Below are 7,668 nucleotides of genomic sequence, written 5' to 3'. Positions count from 1 at the left end.
GCAGTCATTTTTCAGACAGACACCAGAAATAAATTCAGTCACTTTTTAAAAGGACTTGTCATGTTTAACACACCGTGCTGCTTCTTTCAAAGACGAGAACTGTTAATAGCAACAATGGCTTCTGTCACTGTGTTATTATTATTAACAACATATACGAGGCTTAATTGTTTAGATGCTCAAAATGGTAAAATGACACAACATTTCTGCAAGAGAGTATGCACAATAGGGAGCACTGTGGGTGAGGAACAATACGTGTGTCTGTCACTCATTTTGCAGCGTTACAGCTCAGTCACAGCTGCGAGAATGAAGATGGGCCCCATTAAATTCAGACAAGCAAGGCTGGAGGAGCTTGGAGGGGGGGATGGTAGCAGCTACAGGGTTTTTTTTTTAATAACCCACTGTCACATGTCCTTTCTGCACCTTGTGCTGCCATCGCCTCTCTCTCCTCCAGTGTTACTGGAGATGCGGTGAGCACTGAGAGCACTCCATCTGCCACCGCATCCAAATATAATCCACACATGCTATCAGACAGTTTTATCAATGATAAATAGGGTATTTAAAAAAAACAAAACAACCCCCCACAATGAAGCCGGGGGAAGGATAACAAACAAAAGCATTATCAGTCATACAGTAGGAGGGCATAATTTCTCGTGATGAGGCGTGCTGTTTTGTAAATGTTGGCTAATGTGAGGCTTGATGAAAATATTCCCTTTGGTGAAGTAAAAGCAGAACAGTGGCTGTTTATTTACAAAGCAGGAACTCAGACCATAAACCCAAAGCCCAGAGAAAATAATTTTTGAGCCATTGTGTTAAAATACACCACACTCATCTACTAGTAAGAGCCCTGCATTAAATTAGAACTATCATTATAACAGAATAACATAATAAACTGTGAATAAGGCAGAAATAGAGTTTGTACTACTCTAATGAGCTTGAAAATCAATATTCTGTGGGACCACCTTTATTCTTCAACACAGCCTGAACCCCCTTAAGCAAATTTTTTGTAATTCCTTTCTGGAAGAAGATTCAAAGCTCTTTATTGGATGTTGGCTGCCTTTTGTTCTGTTCTCTGTCATTCTCTCTATCAGTAATGTTGATGTTTGATGTTTGAGCTCTGGGGAGGACAATCCATGACTGATATTGTTCCAATGTGTTTTTCTATTCAGGTATGATTTTACTGAATTGGAATTGGGTTTGGAGTCACAGTCATAATGAAAAAGCTGTTTTAAATCAGATGCTTCCCACATGTTACTGCATGATGGATCAAAATACGTTTCTTCATTTATAATGTGCTCCAAGATACCACTGTCTCAAATGGAGACTAGGACATACTGCGGACCACACTGAGATATGCCAGGTTGTCAGACTAAGGTTTTTGGGAATCACCTTAGTGGTGCAAAGGGTTATTTTGTGGCTGTCAAACTGTCATATTTGGTGTTTTTATAGATTCAAAAAAAAAAAAAAAAAAAAAAAAGAAAGAAAAGAAAAGAAATAGGAACAAGTTATGTGATTCTGCAACTGGCTGCTAGTGACAAAATGCCTAAAGATGCAATTACAAAATTGCTAAGTTGTCTGTTATGTGTAGACACAACACTGATTGAGCCCTTGAGTTAGAAGTCTTTTATGCCTAATTGATTCATAGGTGAGTGTTAAATGGTTTAATAAACCCAAAAAGAAATTGGTTACAGTATACAAAGCTCACCGCAGTTTGTTATAAAAAGTACAATAATATTACAGTAACGTAAATATTTACATATGTACAAAAATTCTACTTGGATACTTGAGGGAATGTACTTCCTCCACTGAAGAGAAAAAGGCACTTTATAAAGGCAGGTGTATGTGACAGACATGTGAAAAATAAAGTTTCGATATGAATACCTCCTTTTGTTGAGTATGGAGACAGACAGAGATTATTTGAACCAGAGTAAACCAGGAGAGCGATGACACTACGATGCTCTGTCTGCTGAACACGCGCTGAGCTATGTTTTCGTGTGGCCCCGAGCAGCAACTGGTTAATAAAGCCAGTAGGACAGTCTGTAACACTATGAGCCCCCTGGGGACAGGCTGACTGCACCGACACGGGGCATGCAGTAAACACACACAATCACACGCACTTACAGGTTCATGTGCGTGCACATAAAGGACAGGCGTGCACTCAAGCAAAGTGCTTATACACACACACACACACACACACACACACACACACACACACACACACACACACACACACACACACACACACACACACACACGCACACAGGCATGCATACGTATGGCAGCTGGGAGCATCTCAGGCCATGCAAAGCTTTAATATTTCAATTTTACACCTGACTGCAGTGATGCATAAAGAGTTTGGGGGATCTTGCATAGGAAAATGAATATCCATTGTGACTATGAGCTATTTTTATGTGACCTTTGTGGTTTTTTTGGAGCCTCATGTTGCTATTCTTTGCTCACTGAGGTTCTCAGCGCTGCATAAAACAGTCCCCTAAACACAATCAATATCAATCACCTCACCCTGCAGCTTTCTCACAACTGATAAAATTTCAGGTAAACTTCAGATCTGATGTCACACTTCTTTTATTAATATGTGGCATTGAACATTTTATTATGTATATCTCCAAACTGGTGGCAAATAAATACACAGCACTTTAAATTTTGCATATTCAATTAAATTCAGCCATAAGCGAGAGCAGTGATTTCCTGACTCATTTTCTTGTTCAAATAGGGCAGTGAAAGCCTAAAGGTTAGAAAAAAGTGTGTTTGTGACGTGTGTGTGTGTACCAACTGGAAATAAATGGGGGATCGTATGAATGAGTAACTCTCTCCCATAGTACAGTGGTGCCTTTGAGCAAGTCACACAACGGTACAGCGTTGTGATGTTCATGGGCAGTGCCCCTGGTTCCCATTTGTAGCTCTCCTTCATTTTTCTGTTTTTAGTAGAGTTTTGTGGATTTCTATTAAAGTTGTTTGTTGTTTTTCACTCATTTGTACTCATTACAGGATTGTGGCTGATGTTTTTCAAGGATCAGTTGAGATATTGATCCTCTGTTATACAGACCATACACACCATTTGATAAACTGTAGGGTTTTCACTTTGTTGATGTCAAACACATAAATCACTTAACTATACAGTGTATACATTGTGTTTCTGCCAGCTGTATTACGCCAGCTGCAGTTGCCTGCATTGTTTTATCTGCATGAACTGTTAAACTTTTTATTCCTAGATATACAGTTAGGGCCATAAATATTTGTACGATAAACTGTTTTATTGACTATTGAGGCTTGTCTTTTTTATTCAGTCACAAATTAATTAGATGTGGATTTCATCCCCAGTGCTGAACTTGCATTTTATGGCTATTCCACTAGGATTCTTGATATGAGGCTTAAGGAGATGGCCTGAAGAAGTTCATAATTAGGCTGAAACAACAAAAGAAAGTTATCCGCGAGAAAGCAAAAACTTTACAAAATATAAAATATAAAAATATGATGCATTCTTAAAGAGAAGCCTAGAGAACAACAGAATGCAACTGAAGTGGATGATCAGAACAATTTTCATTTTTGTAAAGCACAAACAACCTAAAGAGGAGGTAGGCACATAAGTATCAAAGTTCACAACCAAGAGAAACCTCCATGAGTGTAAATGTAGAGGGTTTACAACAACAGTGGTGGTGGACACAAGCATCCATACCAGCCTATCGTGGAGAATATAGGTGAAGGCATTTCAGATGTAGCTCGTGTTTGGATCCATTTCTACCACTCTGCCTGCCTCCTATACAAAACTAGCAAACAAGAGTGGGGAGGTGGGCGGGGTCATCCCTATGAGACCCCTCTTAGAAAATGTGGATTTTTATTTATAGACATTCATTTAACTTTCATAGTCCTACCCAACAAAAAATTCAACCCCTGCAACACTCTGGAGAAACCACAGACACGGCAAACCTGCTGACAACTCCACAGAGCCATTAGCATGGCCGTTCCTCTTACATGCTTACTGCAGTGAGATGTGAGCAATGTCGATTAACTATTTAAATGCAGAGAAATGGTTTCAGACAAGCAGGACAACATTAGACCTACATTTCACTTAAAGCAAATATTTTTTCATGTTACAAAAATATTCTGAGAAGGCAGGAAAATAAATGTGGTAAAATACATCTATCGGTCACTGGGTCACCTACTTAGAGGAGCTGTTTGGAAAATCCTGTCACAGTTGCAGAGTGTTGGACTTTGACTTCTTCTATAGTCATGACACACAAATGAATTTCTCTGGGTGCAAGTCGAGAGACTCCCCCATTTGGACATAACCACATGAATTTCAGCTGCGATGACACAGAAAAGAAAGCCATGACACAGAAAACCCCCCAGCTGAGATTGTAGCCTAATGGGTTAGTGTTCCAGTGATGTGCCTTTCTGCACCAGGAGATGATGTGATCTAAGGCTACACAACAGCAGCTCTCAGCCAGCAGTGTAATAGTGCCCTGGTCTGCCTTCATATTGCTCCAGCAACGAAAGCCTTCTTGCATATTCATGTGCGGAGGGAAAAGGATTTTGTTGCACTGAGAAAATAGTAAAAGTCTGATGTTAAATGTTTAATGGTGCTGCTTTGCTGAACTTTCAGGATGAACCATGAGGAGATGAAGGTCCAGATGGAAGAAGTGCAGGTTTCCCCAGGGAACCCCCCCATGACACAAATAGTCTTTGTAAGATACCCAGCAAGACCACAAACAGATGTTTCTGTCCCCAATTTTGCAATAAGGACGCTCCCGTTCCTGTCACTTTGAAACATGACAGAGTTCCCTGCTGTCTGATGAGACAAATGGCAGAATGTCGTCCACAGGAAGTGCTAAAATTATTCCTTTAAACTCCTGATCCACATTTTTCCTGTTTCAAGTGCTTCCCGGAGGATTGCACTTGTAGCTGATGTCATGTTACATGAGTTCTGGGTAATTAAGTGCATCAAAAATTCATGTACAACTTGGTACAACTGTGCAAGTTGTACAAATTGTGATTTAAGGATATAAGAATAAAGCTGGTTTCATTTTAAAATTCTTTACATGGGTTATCTTTAGCATTTACTTTGAAGCTCCATTAGTTTTATAAGACAAAAGCAGACAAACATCACCCAGTGTGGACATCAGAACTCATCCCAGAAAAAAGGTGAATGTCTGAAATGATCCTGTGTGACAAACAGAACGTTTGTGTTTAGTGTCTTAAGTCCTTAAGACCAACTCATAATGACTTTCTAATTAAAAGTGGCCACATTCTCATTTTTTCTTACACATTTATTTATTATTAAAAAAGGACGGTCTTATTTAAAACTCATAACAAGAGGTGGAAATTTGATAAGAGATTAAACACACCTAAAACCGTGTTTCCTGAGTTTCTCTTTTTCTTTTCTACGTGTGAAGATACAGCTCCACTCTTCAGGGAGGGTCACCATGAGTGTGAGGGGATATTTTGGGGGTCCTTGGCAGCTGTATTCTCCTCTGACTTTGGTCTTAGCTTCACCACTCTGGGTTTGGTCCGGATCAAACCGAAGTGCCCTGTAATCGCTACCCGCAGCAGCTGCACTGGCTCTGGGCAGGGCTCTGTCGCGCTGTGCTGAACCCCTCCACAAGGGTTAAAAGCCATATGTTTAATTTGGGAAGTATGTGGGGACGTTGATCACAGGGCTGGGCAACGTTGAGGTAAACTGGGGGTCATTCATTACCCTGTTCTCTGCACACATGCTGCATACCCACACACACGCACATACAGTGACACACTCACATCCTCTGCTCTCACTTCTCATCAGGCTTCAGCATGTACTGCTGTTCCTCCTCAGGGGTAGTAGTGAATGTCTCATCTCATCCTGTCATCATCCTCCTTGTCCTCCTCCTCCTCTTCTTCTTCTTGCTCCCCCACCTCATATTTAGATTAAAATAAAGGGCAGATATGCTTCTCCTTCTTTCCCTTGAGTCCTCTTTCACCTTTGCTTCTTCTTACAGGGTGTATTTCTCATTTTCAGACCAGGATTCAATAAAAAAATAACAAAGATAAAATCTCACTATGTTTCGTTTATGGCACTAACAACATGATGGTAACTGTATTTTCTCAGGCCATCTGCCTGCTTCTTTTGACATCTTATGTGTAACAAGGATTGAAAGTATCCCAGTATATTATAGAGAGTTTACAATCACCCTAACATAAGACTGCAACCAGTAATACATTCTAGCTACAAGTTAACTTGTTTTTATGAATTCATTATGTTTCTATTAAAATCCAGCTAGACCAGCCAAATAAGTCCAGCATAGTTTCATATACAGTAGTTCCTCTCTTTACCTGAGGCATTTCGCTATATTTACAACCGTGGCCACACTTCCTGCCCCATCTTCCCTGCAGCTGTCTCTCAGACCTGCAGGCTAACAGCCTCACCTTAACTGACAGAATTTGAAAAGTCCCAGAAATGTCATCATCACATTAAAACACGTTTTTCAAACTGCATTTTAATTGTTGGCAAAAATAACATTACCACAAAGCTTGACAACACCTTTGCAAGAAGAAAAATGTAGACAAGGTGCACAGACATGCCTGCATGCCCTGCATGTTTCCTGGAATAACAGAAGTGATTTTGCCACCAGGTTTAACCCTGCCAGTTGAACATTTTTGAAATGAACATTTAGAAAAGTTGGACAATACATTATGACAGATGAATAAATTGTTAAGCAAATAAATATAGTATGAAAAATAGAGAGATGTGATGGTTCACAGCTAGAAGGTTCCCCAGCTGACCTCCCGGTGTTGCACAGTTTGCACGTTCTGCCTGTGCCTGCGTGGGGGTTTCAGTTTCCTCCCACACTCCAAAGACATGCTTGTTAGGTCATTTGGCGATGCTAAACCTGCTGTAGGCGAGGATGAAGTGTGAATGGTTGTCTTTCTCTCTGTATGAGTGAAGTGTATCACTGGGCCAGAGTTTATGCTACCATTTGCTGATTGTCAGGAAGATTTTTTCGATTCTTCCGTTACGTCTGTACTTTTAGAGAAGACTGGGTTGTTTGTTTCACTCAATTTGAAGACTTCACATTTGTGTGAAATAAACATCACCTGCTGCCCTCTGGCAGACGGTACAGAAGCCTGCAGACCAGGACCACCCGACACAGGAACAGTTTCTTTCCCCTCGCCATCTCCCTCCTAAACAGTTGACCTGTCACACTGCTCCCCACTGCCAGACTGCAACTGCACCTTATGTACATTCTGTAGTATTCATTCCACCTCATTTCATTTCTGTATTTTATGTACATAAGTTTAGTTATTTATAGTTGGTTTACACAGCTTTGTGTATGTATGTGTATGCATGTGTAATGTATATATAGAAAATTGCTGTGCTTGATAGCCTCCATCTACAACCAAATTCCTTGTATTTGTCTGCACATATACTTGGCCAATAAACACGATTCTGATTCTGATTCTGATTCTGACCTCAATACCATCAAGAAACTTTGGTATGTTATTACCAAAGTACAATAACCCATTTTTGACCATGTCAAACCAGCACATTTGGCATTTGGTGGTTTAATGTAATCAGATTACGTTGGATCAACGTAGTATACTTGCATGGACTTGAAGTGATTTATTGAAGTATGTAAAGTGAAATTTGTTTTAATTCATTCTACACAACTTTAGGAAAAC

Source organism: Oreochromis aureus, linkage group 5 (genome assembly GCF_013358895.1).
Source record: "Oreochromis aureus strain Israel breed Guangdong linkage group 5, ZZ_aureus, whole genome shotgun sequence".
NCBI lineage: Eukaryota > Metazoa > Chordata > Actinopteri > Cichliformes > Cichlidae > Oreochromis > Oreochromis aureus.
This window is presented reverse-complemented; position numbering follows the sequence as displayed.